Here is a 21659-nt window from a genome sequence, read left to right as displayed (position 1 = left end):
CATGGCATAAGGTCTAGTGCAGTGGAGGTCGGATGTCTATGGAGAATGGGGAACAGAACACCCATGGCATATGATGAAAGCTATGCGCAGAGGGAGTGTTTAATCCATGGAGGGTCTAAGCAGAGGACCTGATCATAGGCCATCCCTGCTGCATACAGCAGAAGGCCAAGTGCAGTGGTTTTTGGAAGTCCATGGAAAGTAGGTGCAGTACCCTGCGGGCCCTGCACCCTGAAGTGGAGGTTGTGTGTATGTACACCTTCAAGGGTGAATCGCAGGTACTGTCCAGAGGCCAGACTCTGCAAACCACCCTCACTGCGCAAAGCCAAAGGCAGTGCACAATGGGTATCAGACACAGAGGGTGAAGGCTGTGTACAGCCGTGGTCAGAGGCCCACAAAGGGTTGATCTCAGGACCTGGCTGCAGAATAGCTATGCGCCAAAGGGTTATTGAATATTGCATTTATAGCACCTGTAAACTTTTACCTACTATAACTCATGCTTTCACCATGCACAGTTTTCTCAACAATAATTTCACTGCAAATGTTGCAGTGATAATATTAATGACATCATAGAAGATGTCATGACTCTTGTAACATTTGGGGTAATTAGGAGTGCATACCGAGAGCATGAGTGGTAGTTACCTTAGGGCACGAGTTATAGTTATTTGAGATAACCATATCTGCTGAATTTCTATGGCTTTGTGTCTGTAAAAGCTGAATCTAACTATAAAGTCCCTGTAATCTTTGGTTTTTAGTGACTTTCTAAGGTTTTTCAAATTCTATTTCCTAAGTATAACATATGTGTAACCTTTGATTGGGTCTGTGAAGCTCTACGTTTTTTGAAGGCTATTTCTTAACTATAACGTCCCTGTAACCTTTGTTTTTTTCAAGTGAATTTCAAGTGTTTTGTTTAATGTAAAGTAATATTTAATTACCATACAGTACGCAAGCCACCTGTGGACAGGCCATGTGGCCAAGCTCACGCATGCAGCTAACCTCACACTGCGCATGGCCTTTGGTCATGCACAGTGGGTGGTCAGCCACAAGGGCTGACCTGTTACTAGGCCAAAGAGCCAACTCCCCAAAAGCAGCTAACCTGCGGGCCTCCCCAGGCTTGTTTTGGCCCTGGGGACCCCATCCCCAGGGACCGGCAATATATTTCAGGTGGTGGGGAGCACACGGCCCCCATATGCAGGCTGATTTTGATCCCAAGAACCCCATCCCCCATGATCTGGCACAATATTTAATGGGGAGCGGCCTCCTTCCCAGGCTGAATTCGATCCTGGGGAGCACATCACCCGGGGCCTGGCCAAATATAGAAAGGGGGAGTGAGGCCACGCAACCCCAGGGATGATTTCAGCCCAAGGACCCCATCACAGATGGCCCACCTCCCTCCCTCAAATTATACAAATGTATTTGCCAGGTAACTGGCCCACCCGGGGGGGCTTAAAAGAACAAGCAGGGAAGACTGTGCCTGTTTTTTTACATTTCGCTGTAAATCCTCAGATATGTTTGTTTGTTTTTAAACCACCACCAGGCCTAGGGACACCTTCCTGCAGAAATACACTCCTGCTGGAATGCAGGCACTCTTACACAATAGTGCAAGGGTGCCTGCGTTGGTGCTGGGCTACACACACATGCTCCATATCTTTGTAAATATGGAACTTTCTTCTATCTCCCTTTCATGCACTGAAGCAACTTTGCGTGCTGCTTTGTGTTGCGTGAAAGTTTAGTAAATGTACCCCTGGTCTCCACTTCTTGTTTCTATTATGTGGCAATTCTTTTATATCCCTGCAGAGGAAAAGCTGTTATTGCAATATGTTTCATGTACATTATTTCACAAGAAACTCAAGCAGTGAAATTGTGGCAAATATTCAGTCAGAGCATCATTTATGCAGGATAATATTGATGCTTAGCAATAAAGGCAATATAATACAGGCAAAAGTAAGTGGGACTCTGAAAAGGCAGCATCCATATCTGCCACCACCTTACAGCATGCCTTTCTTCTTGACCACACATTGCCAGAGGACACCCCGGAACAGGATCAAGATGATCTTGAATTATGCTTCACCATTATTAGCTTGTGTGTTGGATGGTGATCTCCATTGGAGAGCAAAGTGCATGTTCATGATGAGATCAAGCCCTGTTACGTCAGAAGTTTAAAAAAATAGACTTTTTATTATTACAAGTTGCTTTTTTACTGTACCAGTTATATCTTTGTTTCTTATCACAAATAGCAGTAAAACCACAAAAAAATCTAAAAAGCATTAAAACATGATACAGTTCAGAAGAACTAACTTTTAAAAATGTATTTTGTTTGTTTTGAATGCCAGTGAGTCTGAATAGGAGTGAGTGCCGTGAGGTGGGCTGCAGAGTTTCACCTCTTGCCAGTACCTGAAGCCCATCTAACACTGCAGAGGTTGGACATAGGGTCTATGCATGTCACCTCCCTGAAAGACTTTATCCTGTTCTGCCACCACTTGTGCTCAAAACACATCAACAAACATGTCAGTCAACTATATTTAAAACGGAGTAGTAGAGTAGAGTGTAGCACAGTGCAGTAGTGTATCATACACTAGAGTGTAGTAAAGTAGTATATTATGAAGGTAAGGTGCTTGCAGAATAGATCAGAGATTTAGAAGTCAGTATAATCAGGATTGGATGAAATAGGAAAGGAACATCAGACAGGGTTCCAATACACCAGCAGAGCTGATTAGGAGGCCCTCAAAAAGTACTGGCAGCTGATGATTCAATTTTGATACAGCACACAGATAAAGGGAGAGCAATTGCAATTCTCCCAAAAGAGATGTACCGACAGAAGTGTATACGAGTACTGAGTGGCACACATCACTATAAGCAACTAACTAGAGACCCTACAAGCAAAAAATAAGAAGAGATTTCCTTCCTTGTGAAAAAGGAGTTAGAAAATGGGTGGATCACTAAACATGAACATGACTTTCTGATTTAACAGCACCCAAGGGTCCCCGTATCTATACCCTACCAAAAGTACACATGAACAAATTCCCCCTCCAGGAAGACTAATTGTGTCTGGGATTGGAAACCTCTGTTTCAATTTTGCGATGTATTTTTTCGGTCCCTTTTTAAGAAGATGCCTACCTTCCTTCAGGACACAAAAGATGTACTTAACTTGATCAAAGACCTTCCTTTCGATAAAACGAATGAACTACTGATCTCACTCGATGTTGAATTGATCTACACAAACATCCCACAAGACGCTACACTAGAAGTAGTGAGTACAAAGCACTGAATGGGAGTCTATCACACTCCAGTAGTTTGTGCTACATCTGGCCCTTCTAGCACTGACTCGTAACGTGTTTGAGCTCAAAGGGTATACTACCTTCAAGTGCTCAGCACTTCTATGGGGAGCACTTTTGCTCCTATCCTAGCCTGTTTGTACGTGCATGCCTTCGAATCTGAGGTCATTTTGGATGACAGTAACCCCTTCCATGAGAAAATAAAGTTGTGGTAGCGTTACATTGATGACGGCCTACTAATATATCTTGAGACCAGAGATGATGCCCAAGAATTTGGAAGGTGGCTTATGCACAACATTCTTTCCTGTGGTTCACCCTCACTATTGGAGACAGTGAACTGTCATTTCTAGGCCTGCTAATCAAGGAAAGAGATGATGAATTTAGCAGTGAAATGTTTTATAAACCAACTAATCAAAACAAACCTATTGCTAATTGAGAGCTACCACCCATTAGGCCTTCAAGAACATTTGCCGGTGGGCCAATTTCTGCGACTGGAACGTAATTGCTCAGGCACTAGAGAACATTACCAACCAGAGCTCATCAGAAAAGCTAACAAACGAGCACTAAACAATAATTGAGATCAATTACTAATGCCCAACGGAAAAAAAACCTGTGACAAACTGGTTTGTGTATCCACATACTGTGCTATAACTAACAAATGTAAAAAAATGATTAATAAGAACTGAGGTATCTCCCAATCCCGGGTGTCTGGACTTGGCCAAGCCAATGCACTTATTTAGGAGGGCAAGAAACATTAAATATCTGGTAGTTCACACCAGCCCAAAACAAAGTGGAGCTGTAAGTCATCAACCCGAACTGTGGGATATTCCCCTTACAGCAGTTGCAGCATATGTCCCTTTACTAGAAGAGCAAAGGAACTAGATCTGGGATTGGGGACACCCTGGAGACGACATAAAGTGACTAACTGCAACACCATGACTGCTGTGTACCTAATAAAGTGAAATAACCAAAAAGAGTCCCTCCTGCTGGAGAAGAAAGGGAGACTTGACCTCTTTGTAGGACTGGGAAAAAATACATTTTCTTTTAAATAACCCTCACCCACCAGGGTTGCCCCATTGTGGCATGCTTTAGCATAGGGTTCATCCCTGCCCTTCTATGGACAAGGATGTGCTGCTATCTATGAAGACGTGGGAGTACTTTGTAAGTGGATGTTCCTCTACACCTATATTGGTTGGAATTATGGAGTGGGTTACTTATATGAAAAGGATTAAAAATATCAAACTAGTGGGACAAAAATAACTTGATTATTGAAATTTATACAGACCAATTAGGTGCTGTTTAACTTTAAATTTTCACAATTTATGTTCAGTATTGTTATTTATAAGTTAATATAACTTTAAGGTTATTTAAAAGAAAATTAACTTGTTCCCAGTCCTACAAAGAGGTTACATCTCCCTTTCTTCTCCAGCAGGAGGGACTCTTTTTTGGTTATTTGCTTGTATTTCGGAGGACAAACCTACCTCCTTTTGCCTCTACACCCCCTTGTGATTTGTTACCTAATAAAGTGTCCGTGTTGTCTAACATAAATCGGCATGATGACTAGAAAAGTGAGCATTCACATTTCTCAGCACCATAGCACCATCAGATGCAAAAAGGATGCATCAAAGCTCACTGCACACAAGGTCAGAGTGCAGACGAAATGGTGTGGTTCGTCCTGGAAAAATTCAAACCACACAGATTTGACAAGAGCCTTCCTCATCTTGGAACAAAGATGGGTACATAGGTTAGGGACGGACCTCCTTGAGGTTAACGACAATATCCCTGGGGCAGTCTGTTTACCTTATGGACTGAGAATATGAGCACATCAGGGGGTATATTATCAAGGGGTTTTATCTCCGCTTTTTTGGCTTTAAAAGCCAAGAAAGCGGAGATAAAATTATCTCCCTATTACCAAGCTGTCGCTAACACCAGTTAGCGACAGCTAATAGGAGATAGCGACCATCATGGGCCTCACTTTGCATGTCAGTGATATTTATCACTAATGATATGCAAAGTGGGCGTGCCAAGATGTTAGCGACTGGAAACAGTCGCTAACATCGCTATCTCCTATTACCAACTTTTGGAGATATTTGCGCTAAGGGCGAATATCTCCAAAAGCTAACACCTGCCCTGAGCAGTTCTTAGCCATGTTATCCAATGGGAGGTGGATAACATGGCTAAGAGCATTTGCTCGATAATGTATGAATATCGCTGACTTTTCAGCGATATTCATGCATTGCGGGCGTTTTTTATCGCATTTGCGATAAACCTTGCTAATAGCAAGGTTTATCTGCGATAAAAATCGCCGATGTGCGGCGATAATTTTTGTCTCTAAACAAGTTAGAGACAAAAATTATCGCTAGTTGTTGATAATATACCCCAAAAGTGCAAAAATCTTGGACTCAAAGTATTAGTTTATTAAGCAATATCAAAAATAGTAGAAGAGAACAGCATGTACAAAAAAAACGTATACAAAAAAATTATAAGGAAAGAAATAAAACCAAGATACAATCAATATCAGAAAAAATACAGTGTAAAATAAAGGGATGAAAGAAGGGAATGAGGGAAGGGGGAGGAAGTACAGTGAAGTAACATAGAGTATAGTTGATTGTCGTAGAGTAGAGTGTCGTAGAGCGGAGTAGTTGTAGAGTGGCATACAGTGGATGGGCATAGAGAGGAGTAGAGTGTTTGGAACGATGTGTAGAATAGTGGTGTGTGGTACAGTAGAGTATAGTGGTGTCCTAGAGCGTAGTGTGCTATACAGTGTCTTAGAGTGGTGGGGCATACATTGGAGTGGTGTAGAGTGAAGTGGGATGTCAGAGAGTATAGCGGTGTACAGTGAAGTGGCAAGTCATAACTTTATAACACCAACGGTAGAATGGAATATGGTAATAAAATACTGTAGGCATAAAAAACATTTAAAGAATGAATATCATACTGTGATATGGAATACATCATAAGGGATAATAATGAGAAGTGAGTTAAAGAAATAAAAGACAACACAATTCAATTATGGTGGTTTCCGGACTTTATCCGAGGAGACTCAATGGGGCAGATTTACAAGCCCCTTGTGCCACTTTTGCGTCACTTTTTCCATGTTACAAGTGACGCAAAGGAGGCGCAAGGGGATTGTAAATCTTCCCCAAAGTCTTTTTGACTTCTAAAAGTACACCACCGTACTCTCAGCTGAGCAACAATGGTCCAGTAGTGAGATCTGGCTCTGACCTAAATATCATATGAAGTATTGCTTCTACAGTGTACGAGTGAGCCCTTTATAAAGAATTTTTGACTATGTCCATGGCTTCACACGTGTGTTTTATGAATAAATAAATGATGTACAGGGTCTGGTTTTTCTCCGTGGCCCCTCAAAATAGCAATAGAACATAAGCATTGTGGTCATGACGGGGAGAGCGAAATATGAGAACCTATGAATAAACAAGAGAACTCCTCTTAACATCGTGCACTTGGACACAGAAGCCGGGACTACATCTCCCACCACCGCACACAAGCCTACTGACATCAAACATCCGGTCACTTTTCACTTCTGGGCCTCATCCGATGCCCCATGTACACACAGAAGTGTCTTTTCACCAGCAGAGTATAAAGCGATATCACATTCCCAGCTTGCGGTACCACCCGCCTGGAGTGTGAATGATCAGGTTCATTAGAGTGGTGAAACGTTTGATGTAGTAAGGAGGAATGGTTGTGCGGTGGAAGGACTCACATTTCTTTCTGCTCATGGTGTATGTGTAGCCGCATAGAGGGGGGGCACTGGGTTCGGATGCTGATGTGCTGATTAAGTGATTAAGTGATTTAGGAACTTGAGGTATGGATGGGTACTATCTCAAAAAACGAAGTGCATGGCGCCAACAGTACATCTGCAGTTTGTCTCGTGGAAACAAACATTTGGGATTATGTTTTTTTCCCCACAAAAATGGGCCATATGAAATAAGTTGTGTAAAATGTTGTGAATACCCACGCTTGCTGTCAATGCGCTCTTCATTAGAATGATGTACACAGGTGATTCAAATAAGATAACTTTAAAGAAATTAAGGAATACTCCTAGGAGAACATTCAGTATTGAGAACAAGCATATAATGTTCAAGGCTGTGGTCTTCTAGTGAATCTCTGATCTATTCTGCAAGCCCCCTACTTTCATATAATATAGCTATTTGTGGGAGGGAAGTATATTGGTGCATTTTCCTCCACCTCTCAGAGTGTAGTAAAGTGGCATGGAGAGGCATAGAGGGAGATTCATAGAGTGGAGTAGAGTGTTGTAGAGTTGCATAGAGTGGAAAAGAGTGCTGTATAGTACAGTGGCATAGAGTGGAATACAGTGTCATAGAGTGGAGGGGCGTAGAGTGGAGTATAATGGTGTATAGTCCAGTAGAGTGGAGTGGCATAGAGTGGAGTGGCGTAGAGTCTCATGCTGTAGAGTGTCGTGACATAGGGTGTTATGGCTTAGAGTCTCGTGGTGTAGTGTGTTGTGGTGTAAGGCATTGTGGTATAGAGTCGAGTGGTGTAGCGGGAAGTGACATAAAGTAGAGCAACATAGAGTTGAATTGTGTGTCATAGAGTGCAATGTATTGCTATAAAATAGAGTGCTGTGTCGTACAGTAAATGAAGTGGTGTGCTATAATGTGTGGTCTGGTGGAGTGTGTTAGAGTGGAGGGACGTAGAGTGGAATGGAGTAAAGTGGTCTCGTATGTTGTAGAGTGAAGAGACATGTTGTACAGTGGAGTGGAGTGTCATACAGTGGAGTGATGTGGAGTGGAGTGTTGTAGAATAGAGTGTCATACAGTGGAGTGTAATGTTGTAGATTGGAGTGGCGTGCCCTAGAGTGGAGTGGCATGTCGTACAATGGAGAGGAGGGGCATGTTGTACAGTGTCATAGAGTGAAATAGAGTGACGAGAGCGGAACGGAATACAGTGGAACAAAGTGTGGTGCAGTGGTGGAGTGGTGGTATGGTGGAGTGCTGTAGAGTGTTGTACAGTGGAATGACATATATTAGAGATGGGTAGAGTGGAGAACAGTGTTGTAGAATGGAGTGTCATACAGAGCTGTGTTGTCGTGTGGCATGGAGTGTGGTGGAGTGGAGGACAGTGGAGTGGCATACATTATAGTGTTGTAGGGTGGAGTGGCATTGATTGTGGAAGAGTATGGTAGAGTGAAGTGGTGTAGAGTGTAGTGGCATAGAGTGGAGTAATGGATTAGAGTGTAGTAGAGTGTAGTAGTGTGTCATAGAGTAGAGTGGAATAAAGTGGCATGGAGTGACATGGAAGAAGTTGTGTAGGATGTAGTTGAGTGGAAAACAGTAATGTGACATGGCGTAGAGTGTTGTAGTATTGAGTGTTGTAGTGTAGAGTGTTGTGGCATAGATTTGAATGGTGCATAGTTGAGTGGCATAAACTTGAGTGTCTTGTTGTAGCGTACAGAGGAGTGTCAGAGAGTGAGGTGTCATGGCATACTGTAGAGTGGAGTGGCATATTATATAGTGTGGTTTCATAGAGTATGTTAGAGTGGAGGGGCTTAGAGTGGATGATGTACAATGGATTGCTTTGTCGTGGAGTGGCATGTGGTAGAGTAAAGTAATGTGGAGAGGGTTAGAGTGGAGTGAAGTGTCTAACAGTGGCATGTTGTAGTGCAGTGGTGTGCCACAGAGTGGAGTGGCATGTCACAAAGTGGAGTGGAGTGGTGTTTTATACAGTGTCACAGTAGAGTGGTGTAGAGTGGAGGGGCATAGAGTGGAGCAGAGTGCAGTACAGTGAAGTAACATAGAGTATAGTTGATTGTCGTAGAGTAGAGTGTCGTAGAGCGGAGTAGTTGTAGAGTGGCATACAGTGGATGGGCATAGAGAGGAGTAGAGTGTTTGGAACGATGTGTAGAATAGTGGTGTGTGGTACAGTAGAGTATAGTGGTGTCCTAGAGCGTAGTGTGCTATACAGTGTCTTAGAGTGGTGGGGCATACATTGGAGTGGTGTAGAGTGAAGTGGGATGTCAGAGAGTATAGCGGTGTACAGTGAAGTGGCAAGTCATAGAGTAGGGTTGCATCGGGTAGAGTGAAGTTGTTTGTTGTAGAATGGAGTGGCATGTTGTAGAGCAGCGTGGGGTGTCAGAGTAGAGTGGACTGTCGTAGAGTGGATTGGCATGTTCTAGAATGGAGTGGCTTAAATAGGAGAGGTGTGTGTTAGAATAGAGGGGAGTGGCATGTTATAGAGTGACATGTGGTACTGTATCTTAGAGTTGTGGGGTGTAGAATGGAATGGCATAAAGTCAAGTGGGATGTTATAGAGTGGAGTCGCATATGTTGGAGTGACATGTTGCAGAGTGCAATGACGTATGGTAGAGTGAAGTGGTGTGTCGTGGAGAGGCATGTAATGTCAGACTGGAGTGGCATGGAGTGTCATAGAGTGGAGTGGCTTGTCATAGAGTGGAGTGGCATGTGGTAGAATGGAGAGGAGTGGCGTGTCAAAGAGTGGAGTGGTCTGTCATAAAGTGGAGTTATATGGAGTGTTATAGAATGGAGTGACATTTCGTTGATTGGAGTGGCATGTGGCAGGGAGGAATAGTGTGTTATAAAGTAGAGTGGTGTGGAGTGTCATAGAGTGGAGTAGACTGTTATAGAGTGGAGTAGCATGTCATAGAGTGTTGTAGAGTGGAGTAGAATGTCATACAGTAAAGGGGCGTAGAGTAGAGCAGAGGGTTGGGAAGTGCTGTAGAGTGTAGTGGTGTGTTGTACAGTAGATTGTAGTGGAGTGTCATAGAGTGGAGTGTCGTACTATGTCTTACAGTGGAAAGGCATAGATTGTAGTGATGTAGAGTGAAGTGGGATGTTGTAGAGTTAAGTTTTGTAGAGCAGAGTGGCATGTCAAAGAGCGGAGTGGCATGTCATAGAGTGGAGTGGCATGGAGTATCATAGAGTGGAATAGATTGTTGTAGAGTGGAGTGTTGTGTTACAGAGTGGAACAGCATAGATTCAAGCGGCATTTCATACAGTAGAGTGGCATGTTATAGAGTGGTGTGTGGTAAAGTGTCTTACAGTTAAGGAGGGGTGTAGAGTGAAGTAGGATGTGGTAGAGTAGAGTGTCATACATTGGAACAGCATGTCATAGGGTAGAGTGCCATGTGGTAGAGTGGAGTTGCATGTCATAAAGTGGAGAGATGTGTTGTAGAGTGAGGTGACATGAAGTGGCATGTTGTGGAGTAAAGTGGCATGTAGTAGAGTGCAGTGGTGTGTCGTAGATTGGAAAGGCATGTTGTAGATTGGAATGACGTAGTGTGTCATAGAATAGAGTGGATTATTGTAGAGTGAGTTGGTGTATGGTACAGTGGCATACGTTCTAGGAGCATATAGTGGAGTAAAGTGTTGTGGAGTGGCCTAGAGTGTAGTGGCATGTCATACAGTAGAATGTAGTGACGTGACATAGAGTGGCATGTTGCACAGTGTTTTACATTGGAGTGATGTAAATGCAGTGGGATGTGGTAGAGTGGAGTGGATTGGTATGCCATGGAGTGGCATGTGGTGGAGAAGAGTGGCGTGTCATAGACTGGAGTGTCATGTCATAGCTTGGAGTGTGGTGGAGTGTCATAAAGTGGAGTCGACTGTCGTAGAGTGGAGTGGCACGATATAGAATGAAGTGGTGTAGAGTGGAGTGGCATTCCATACAGTAGACTGCAGTGGTGTGCAATAGAGTAACAAGTGACAGTGTCTTATAGTTCAGGGGCATAGATTGGAGTGGCCTATAGTGAAGTGGAATATCAGAGTGGAGTGGCTTACAGTCGACTGGTATGTGGTAGATTGGAGTGAATGTGGTGTGTCGTAGAGTGGAGTGGTGTGTCATACAGTGGAGTAGCATGGAGTGTCAAAGAGTGGAGTGATCTGTCATAGAGTTGAGTGGCATGTTCTATAGTGGAATGGCATAGAGTGGAGTGGACAGCTATACAGTAAAGTGGAATGGTGTGTCATAGAGTGGCATGGGATGCAGTGTCTTAGAGTTGATGGGTGCAGAGTGAAGTGGGATATTGCAAAGTAGAGTGGTGTACAGTCGAGTGGAATGTCATAGAGTGGAGTGGCGTGTGGTAGAGTGGAGTAGCGTGTCATGGAGTGGAGTGGTGTGTGGTAGAGTGGAGTGGCATGTCATAGAGTGGCATAGTGTGTCCTAGAGTGGAGTGGTGTGTCATGAGTGGAGTGTGCTACAGTGCCTTACAGTGGAGGGGCATAGATTAGAAATGAATAGAGTGAAGTAAATGTCATAGATGAAGCTTTGTAGAGTGGGGTGACATGTTATAGATTGGAGAGACATGTCCTAGAGTAGAGGACACATCGTAGAGTGTTATTGACTGGTGTACAGTGAAGGGGCATAGAATAGGCTAGAGTTTTATGGAATAGCTTAGAGTACAATGGTTTGTTATAGAGTGCGATAAAGTGGCTCATCGTACAGTGTCTTAGAGTGGAGGTGCATCGATTTGAGTGGCGTAGAGTGAAGTGAAATGTAGTAGAGTGGAGTAACGTGGTAGAGTAAGCGTGGGCGTAAAATCCGTTTCGCGGGCGAATTTGCGGATTTGTGATGATTTTGCGATCCGCGAATCGCGCTAATTTGCCCAATAATTCGCAAGCTACGAATTATTTTGCTTAGTCGCGCTTGAAAAATTCAATATCGCGTGCGCGCGGCGTTGACTCTGAGTCCGCCGAGTGGTTTTTCTCCCGGTTTTTCGTGTGCTGCGCTATTTTCGATCTTGCTGCGTGATTGCGCGAGAGTTTTTCGAACACAATTACATTATCGCGGCTTGCCATCTTGCACAGCGAGAGTTTGACAAAGCGAGTACGTCATAAAGGCCCACGATCGCGGGAGTAAACAATGCCGAACACGTAGATGCGGCGCGCAGCTGTCTTCCGGCGGGAGATTTGAACAGCTCGTGTTCCCGAAATTGCAAAAATTGCAATTCTGCACAAGAAATCCACCGCAGGCAGCAAAAACCTTCTGAAAATGATGATTTTGAACATAATAATTCCTCAGATTGACTTTTGGCTGTACTTTTTTGTGCAAGGAGTCCATTTTGGGGTGGGTGGGAGGAAGGAAGAGCCCCAGAGTCTCCAACTTCTGTTCCTGTCCAGCAGGCTCCTCCCAGTGCTTTGTCCATGTCCTGGTCACTTTTCATTTGGATCTGGAGCTGGAAGGATTACTTTTTGTGGCTGCTGCTGGATATTCATATTTGAGGACTTTTGGGACTTTGGAGTTTGGATCACTTTTGGATTTGAGATTTTACAAGTAAGTTGGTGTTGTTTCTTTGGGGCTTTGCAGTTGCTGCAACTACAATTTTAAAACTTTTTCATAACTTTAAAAACATATATAATGTGGGTAGCCACAGTATCCAGTAGGCCCAGGGTTAGTCATGTGTGCATGATACAACTATTTCTGTGAGTTTGGTTGAACTTAAATATCATTTATGTCATGGAATTTTAGCTGACTGTTATATGTGGATTTTTATTTTTTATTTTGGGGTGCCTATAAAGCCACACTAGCCAGTAGGCCCAAGGGTACTGAGTGGTGCATGGACCAAGTCTTTCTGTGGGGTGTCTTGAATTTAAACATCATTGAGGGCATGGATGGTATTGGATTGTAGTGATTTCTGTGTGTTTTTAGAGTTTTGGGGGTATTGTTGTGGCCTGGCCATGTGGGTGGGGGCTATTTTGAGGCCTGGTCCAGGCAGGGCCTGGCCATGTTGCTTGGAGTCAAGGGTCCATTTTGAAGCCAGGCAGTGTGCTCAGGCCTACACCCAGTTTGCCTTGCTTTCAACCATTATTCCCAGGGGTACTCAGTGGTGCATGGGCCTAGTCTTTCTGTGGGGTGTCTTGAATTTAAACATCATTGAGGGCATGGATGGCATGGGATTGTGGTGATTTATATGTGTTTTTCGACTTTTTGGGTGCTGTTGGGGCCTGGCCATGTGGGTGGGGGCCATTTTGAGGGCTGGTCCAGGCAGGGCCTGGCCATGTGGCTGGGGGTCAAGGGCTCATTTTGAAGCAAGGCAGAGTGCTCAGGCCTGCACCCATTTTGCCTTGCTTTCATCCATTATGCCCAGGGGTACTGAGTGGTGCATGGACCAAGTCTTTCTGTGGGGTGTCTTGAATTTAAACATCATTGAGGGCATGGATGGCATTGGATTGGGGTGATTTATATGTGTTTTTCGACTTTTTGGTGTGTTGTTGGGGCCTGGCCATGTGGGTGGGGGCCATTTTGAGCCCTGGTACAGGCAGGGCCTGGCCATGTGGTGGGGGTCAAGTCTCAAGGGGCCATTTTGAAGCCAGGCAGTGTGCTCAGGCCTGCACCCAGTTTGCCTTACTTTCATCCATTATGCCCAGGGGTACTCAGTGGTGCATGGGCCAAGTCTTTCTGTGGGGTGTCTTGAATTTAAACATCATTGAGAGCATGGATGGCTTGGGATTCTGGTGATGTTTGAGTGTTTTTTGACTTTATGGGGTGTTTAACTGATGTTCCTCTGGCTTCCATTGCTTTTAGGTGCACAAGAGAACCACCAGTGCCAGGAAGAAGTCCTGCAGCGGTGTGTGCAGCACAACGTCACCCGACATCATGTGTGGCCACAGACAAGACAACTCTGCAACTCGTGCAACTGCGGCCTGCTGTTCTGACATCTGAAGAAGATGGGCCCAAAGAAAGGTGGCCGTAGCGCCTCAGCAAAAAAAGTTGCCAGTGCCACTGCCAGGAAGAAGGAGCAGAAGAAGAAAGTGGCACCACCTACCAAGGAGACTGGTGTGCCCACCAACACCTTTTATGGGGAAAAACAAACTACGCCTGCAGCAGCAGCGGTGTCCGCCGGGGACCAAGCTGGAAGCAGCACCTCCGCTTCATTGGGCTCGGTGCCACCACGCCAAGTTAGATCCAAGACCATGAGTGCTGCTGCGGCAGCCACTTTGGTTGTTCAATCACCATCGACCAGTGATGTTGGCTCATCACAAGAAAGTACCATCCAATCAACGCCGGGTGTAACTCAGCTGACGAGTGTTCAACAACCACAGCTGCAACGACAACCACACGTGCAACTAGTCCAAGCGCAAGTACATGGGCAAGGAGAGGCGCAAGGAGAGGCGCAAGTAGAGCCGCAAGGAGAGGCGCAAGTAGAGCCGCAAGGAGAGGCGCAAGTAGAGCCGCAAGGAGAGGCGCATGGACGGGTGCATGGAGAGGTGCAACTAGAGGTTCATGGAGCGGCACAACTGCCTACAGTCTTGTTCCTCCAGAAGTAGGGGCACATCAGGAAATTGATATTCAAGAGGAGGTATCATCCGAGGAAGCCACTCCTCCTGATGATGATTATCCATTGTCTTCCAGATCCCCAGCAAGAAAAAGGTCAAGGAGGGATACTACTACTACTACAAGTTCTTCTTCAAGCCCCCTTCATTCTGATGACCTTGATCGTGATTGGAACCCAGCCATGCAGTCTGAGAGTGAGTCAGGCCATGAGCCGACAAAGGTAGCTAAGCCTAAAAGGAAGGCTCCCGCAAAGCTTCGACCTATGGGTGATGACGACGAACAAGAAGTGGTGTCTTCTGCTGCTGTTGAACAGTCTGACGACTAAGTATGAGCACAAAATCGGTTCCGCTCGCGGATTTTGTGAATTTTCGGTAAATTCGCATTCCGCGAACTCCGGCTAATTTACCAAGAATTCGCAAATCCGCGAGCGGCGGATCCGGGGGCAAAAGTTGAAGCATGGCCTGTTGTAACTATTTTACGATGGCGCCGGCAAGCTGCCAGCGCCATCCTAAAATAGTTGCTAAGTTAGCTTCAACAGGAAGCTCTAATAGATAAAAGAAAGCAGGTGCTCGATTTTATCTATTAGAGCTTCCTGTTGAAGCTAATTTAGTAACTATTTTAGGATGGCGCTGGCAGCTTGCCGGCGCCATCGTAAAATAGTTACAACAGGCCAGGCTGGTGTGCTTTCTTTTCCCAAATCTACTGTTGAAAATCAGCTGTGATGCTGGATAAAGGCCTTTGCATCCTTGACTTTCACGAGCGCAATCCCTTTGCTGTTCCTGTAACCAGTAGCTTCTGTCTCTTCATCTGCTGCTCTGATCGGTCTCAGACCTTTTACACACACAAGAGGCATGTGCACTCGCATGGAAGCCCCGCCCAAACACTCGCGGTGTGCACCGTCTTCCCGCCATTGACCCACTATGATGGACAGCTCACCCAAGGGACCCCTGCGCCCTTCGGGGCGATTGCATAGTAACACACACATGGAACTAGTTGAAGCTCAAATTCAGTGACTCGTCATCGAGGCTGGGCAGGTGTGCCTTCTTCCCAAATCTACCGTCGAAAATCAGCTGTGATGCTGGATACAGGCCTTTGCATCCTTGACTTTCATGAGCGCAATCCCTTTGCTGTTCCTGTGACCAGGAGCTTCTGTCTCTTCATTTACTGCTCTGTTCGGTCTCAGACCTTTTAAACACACAAGAGGCATGTGCACTCGCATAGAAGCCCCTCCCCAAATCCGCGGATCCGCAAATCCGCAAAATCCGCCGATTTTGCGGATCCACGATCTGCAAATCCGCAAATCCGCGGATAGTGGATCCGCAAAATCCGCCCATGCTTACTGACGACCCAGTCATCACAGTCGTCACTCCGGCCCCAGCGGGCATGCAGCAGACACACATTTTGACCCTATCCCGAATGGCTGCTGAGCGGGATATGGGCGGCGCAGCACTGGTACCACCATCGTTAACTACAACACCAACACGACCTACAGCTTCCATCTTTTTTAGTCAGAAGGGCCGGCATGGACCTCCATCCAGCTGGACCTCAAGTAGTGGTGCTGTAAGTGAACAACAGAAACGAATTCAGCCACGCCCATCCTCCACTTCATCTTGCATTGAAAGTCAAAGTAGCACCTCCACCTTCAGCAGACATCACCAGTCCCCAGTTTGGGACTTCTTTACTGTTAGTCAAAGGGCGGAAAACATGGTCGTTTGTTCAATTTGTAAAACATTAGTTAGTCGGGGTAAGCTTGGTACCAACTATGGTACCGGAGGCCAGAGAGGTCATCTCAAGCAACACCACACTATCATTTGGGAAGCACACATGAGGAAGATCGAGGAAGGCAAAAGAAAAACAAATCCAAATGTATTCCTTGATATTGCATCCGATGATGACGAGAGGTTGATCGTGCAGGGGGGGAAGTGAAGAAGCGACACACATTTTTTCTGGTACACCCAGCTCTGCTGGCAGCAGCACTGCAGTGGTATCGCCCACACCCTCTACCCCTGCAACATCTATGAGGTACACTAAGAGTGTGGGAGAGACACCTATGCAAAAAACTACATCAATGGGCCTAACTAGTTTGAAGACGTCATCATCATCATCATCACGTAAAAGGATCCAGCCCACCATTCGCCAAATGTTGTGGTCGGAGGCGCCATTTGAACGCAACCACCCAACGGTACGTCTGTATAACGCAAAGCTGGCTAAAATGCTAGCGCTGGACCTTCTCCCTTTTTCTTTCGTGGAATGGGTGGGGTTTCTAGAATTAGTGGCAACAGTCTGCTCTAAATCGAAGGTTCCTAGCCGGTCCTATTTTGCCAGAGTTGCGGATCCAGCCCTACATCAAGATGTGCTGGATGTGATTGGCGCAGCTATTCTGAAGAGTGCTGTTCACACTATCCACATGACAACAGACATGTGGACCAGGTGCCAAGCCCTTGATTACATGTGCATCACTGCACACTGGGTCTCTTATGGAGGGGTCGAAAAACAGTTAAAACACGCAGATGTTGACACGGAGGAAGTTTTTCAAGCTACTCGCAAACATGCAACAGTAGGCATGTTTGCCATGGAGAAATCTCACACTGCACCTAACCTTTTGGAGGAGTTTAACAGGAAGGTCAATGAATGGCTGCATTCAAGAAATCGCATAGTTGGTTATGTTTCCACGGATAATGGCAGTAATATAGTTAAGGCCATGGAGCAAGGTGGCTATTTCAGAGTGCCATGTTTGGCGCACAGTATTAACATCGTGGTGCAAGGCTTCTTGTAAAAAGAAGAGCCAGTCATAAAATTACTGACCATCTGCCGAAGAATCTGCACACATTTCAGCCATTCTTTTAAGGCCCGGAAGCAGCTGAGGAGCATTCAACATGAACGTAAACTGCCAGTCAAAGGACTAATCCAGGAGGTGGCAACACGTTGGAACTCAACCTTTTACATGCTTGAGCGTCTGTCTGAGCAGTGGGAGGTAATAAATGAGTATGTCTATAAACTGGGTTCTACTCACAAAGAGATGAGGCTAGAGTTGGAGGAATGGAAGCTAATTGCAAGCCTGACAGACGTGCTTTGTCCTTTTGAGCTCTTCACGCGTGAAGTCAGCAGGGAGGACTGTTCTTTGAGCAAAGCTATCCCATTGTTGCGCATGCTAGAGCACCAACTGAAGGTGGTGTCTTCAACGTTCCGAGATGATGGTGAAAAGCGAGAAGCATATGATTTGCCAGAGAAGTTATTAAGGAGCCTACTTCACAATGAAAGGCTTACAAAGATACATACAGAACAACATTACATTTGTGCCACTATTCTGGATCCACGGTACAAAAAGGCAGTGGCCAGCAAAGCAGTCATTCCTTTTGATGAAGCAGATGTTTCAAAGTACAAACATTGGCTCGCTTGTGTCAGCCACTCGGTTTGAAAAAGAGCGGATGAAATTGCACGGAGACAGCACAAGCACAACTGAATCCGCAGGCCATCCGGCGTCAAGTTCCACTTCTGAATCCGTGGCCGAAGGGAGTCACTTTCACTCACAGACGTTAACGACTCCAGCAACCGTATCATCATCCTCACCAGCACCAGGCCGCAAAAAAATATTGTCGGAAGGGGATTGGCTAACTCAGCAAGGGTTTGCTCGGTCCACTGATGCAAAGGTCGCAGATGGTACGCAAAGTAGATCAACCCTGGAGAACCTTGAGTCGGTGGTGCTGGCCTATCTGGATGACCCAACAGAGGTCTGTCATAATGAGAACCCATTAGGATATTGGTATACGAAAAGCTCTGTATGGCGACTGATCACCAACCTGGCACTAAATTATTTGGCTTGCCCACTCGCAAGCGTGTCTTCTGAACATGTTTTCAGTGCTGCTGGTGCCATTGTTACTTCAAAAAGGACCCGCCTTTTGCCCAAAAATGTGGAGAGGTTAACAATAATCAAGATGAATCAGCACTTCATACCACCCGATTACAAAATACGTGAATGCACGCAGGAAGAAGATGACACCGACTTAGGTGACGCCAACGGAAGTTCTTCTCTGTCACCAGACCTACTCCCGTCTCAATTCATAGACTTTGAGGACGAGCTCTGCTTCCCTGACACCGAGGCCTGAAAATTACTTCCTTTTTTTCTGTACTTATTCACTTTTATTCCTGTGTGTCTTTCTTTGTTTTGCAACTTTTACCACAACAAAACTTTAATCACCTAATCACAACAAGTCCATCATCAGTACTGTCTTCATCTTATTTTCCTTATTAATTTGAAGGTGCCGCAGTTTGCATTCCTGATGTTCACAATTCACTCATGCTCCTCTATCCTCCTCCTCCAGGCTCTCCCTATCCATTTCCCTCAAGGCAGATGGATGGATTATGGAGAAAAAACAAACTTTGTCTTCGTAGAGGAGTCCCCTCAAGTGGGACTGAAATAACTGACTGACTACATGCTTGCTGATTGTTGACATACTTACTTCTGAAATTGACAGGAGAGGCTGCCCTGTGGGCCCTCACTTTCCGAAGAAGATGCGGACAAAAAGTAGAACAGGAAATGAATAATGAGAAGATGGCATGCAGTGGACAGCAATGGCTGTCTGTCTCTGTTGAAACCAATTGGTGTTTGTTTTTTATGAAACAGCGCAATTTGCCATGTTTTGAATATACCAGTATTGCAGGATTTTGGGGGTTTCTTTGGGGGTGCTCTAGATTTGCGGTGCTGGGTCGGGGGGTCTGGGAGCACTGCTGGCACAGTCTAATTTTGATTGCATTTTTTTTCAGGAAATCCATGGTGGAAAAGGGGAGTTATGGCCTAGCTGCAGAGCGCGCTTGGAGTGATTTTGGAATGAGGCCTAAATATTTTCTAAGTGTGAGTTTTTCCGGTTTTGCTTTTTGTTTGCTTGGGGGGCTTCTACTTTTTTTCGCCTGTGTTGACGGGTCTGGGGGCATTGCTGGGAAGGTCTAATACTGGATAAAAGTGGTTTGGACTAAATCCATGGTGAAAAAGTTTTTCCGTTTTTGCTCACTTGCCTGTTTTTGGGGTGCTGTTTGGGGGGTTCCTGGTGTTTGGGGGTGGGTTGGGGGGTCTTGGAGCAACGCTGGGTATGGGTAGTTTTGATTGCAAGTGGTTTGAAGAAAATCCATGGTGGCAAAGGGGAGTTAAGGCCTAGCTGCAGAGCGTGCACGGAGTGATTTGGGATTGAGGGCTAAATAATTCTAAGTCTCAATTTTTGCGGTTTTGCTTTTTGGCTGTTTGGGGGTGTTAAACTTGTTTCCGTCTGGGTTGACGGGTCTGGGAGCATTGCTAGGAAGGTCTAATACCGGATAAAAGTGGTTTGGAGAAAATTGGAGGTGGAAAGATTTTTGCGTTTTTGCTCACTTGCTTGTCTTTGGGGTGCTGTTTGGGGGGCTTCTAGGTTTTTGTGGGTGGGTTTTGGGGTCTGGGAGCACTGCTGGTACAGTCTAATGTTGATTGCATTTGTTTTTCAGGAAATCCATGGTGGAAAAGGGGAGTTAGGGCCTAGCTGCACAGAGCATTTGGACTGAATTCCAGGTAGGCCTAAAATGTGCTGTCTCCCTTTTTAAGGTTTTGCTTTTTGGCTGTTTGGGGGTGTAAAACTTGTTTCTGCCTGGGTTGACGGGTCTGGGAGCATTGCTAGGAAGGTCTAATACCGGATAAAAGTGTTTTGGAGAAAATACATGGTGAAAAAGTTTTTAACTTTTCAGAGTTTTCGCTCACTTGCCTGTTTTTGGGGTGCTGTTTGGGGGGGTTCCTGGTCTTTGGGGGGGTTTGGGGGGTCTTGGAGCTACGCTGGGTATGGGTAGTTTTGATTGGAAGTGGTTTGAAGAAAATCCATGGTGGCAAAGGGGAGTTAGGGCCTAGCTGCAGAGCGCGCACGGAGTGATTCGGGATTGAGGGCTAAATAATTGTCTCACTTTTTGCGGTTTTGCTTTTTGGCTGTTTGGGGGGTGTTAAACTTGTTTCCGTCTGGGGGCATTGCTAGGAAGGTCTAATACCAGATAAAAGTGGTTTGGAGAAAATCGGAGGTGAAAAAGTGTTTGCGTTTTTGCTCACTTGCTTTTCTTTGGGGTGCTGTTTGGGTGCTTCTAGGTTTTTGTGGGTGGTTTGGGGGTCTGGGAGCACTGCTGGCACAGTCTAATGTTGATTGCATTTGTTTTTCAGGAAATCCATGGTGGAAAAGGGGAGTTAGGGCCTAACTCCACAGCGAATTTGGACTGAATTCCAGGTAGGCCCGAAATTTGCTAAGTCTCACTTTTTAAGGTTTTGCTTTTTGGCTGTTTGGGGGTGTAAAACTTGTTTCCACCTGGGTTGATGGGTCTGGGGGCATTGCTAGGAAGGTATAATACCGGATAAAAGTGTTTTGGAGAAAATACATGGTGAAAAAGTTTTTAACTTTTCAGAGTTTTTGCTCACTTGCCTGTTTTTAGGGTGCTGTTTGGGGGGTGTTCCTGGTGTTTGGGGGGGTGTTGGGGGGTCTTGGAGCAACGCTGGGTATGGATACTTTTGATTGCAAGTGGTTTGGAGAAAATCCATGGTTGCAAAGGGGAGTTAGGGCCTAGTTGAAGAAAGCGTTTGACACTATTTTTAATTTAGGGCTCGTTAGGGTTAGCAGTATTGCATGTGTTTGGGGGTGTTCGAGATTTTGGCAACTGGGTTCTGGGGTCTACTCTTGGAGCACTTGTCGAGAAATGTCTAATTTTGGTTGCAAGTGGTTTGAAGAACATCCATGGTGGGAAAGGGGGGATTTGGGCCTACTTTACTTTCAAAGTACGTGTTGTCACCATTTTCCACTAGGCCTCAGACAGGTAGCAGTATCGCACGTTTTTGGGGTCTGATTGGGGGTATTCTACATTTTAGCGTCTGTGTTCAAGGGTCTGGGAGCACTGCTGGGAAGGTCTAATTTTGTTCTAAAATCGTAGTTTACACTACACCTAGCTTGAGGGGAAAGATCCGGAAATTTCACCCATACTTATTTATCCTTCAAAAGGAGACTGAGTATGTCGATTCTGAAACTGAAAGTTTGACTTTTTGCACTACATAGCGTACGTACCTTATATTTTTTTCTCAGTGGTGTTTAATATCACTTGCTGTTTTTCCATCAACATTTACAG

Source organism: Lissotriton helveticus, chromosome 1_2 (assembly GCF_964261635.1).
Source record: "Lissotriton helveticus chromosome 1_2, aLisHel1.1, whole genome shotgun sequence".
NCBI classification, from domain to species: domain Eukaryota; kingdom Metazoa; phylum Chordata; class Amphibia; order Caudata; family Salamandridae; genus Lissotriton; species Lissotriton helveticus.
This window is presented reverse-complemented; position numbering follows the sequence as displayed.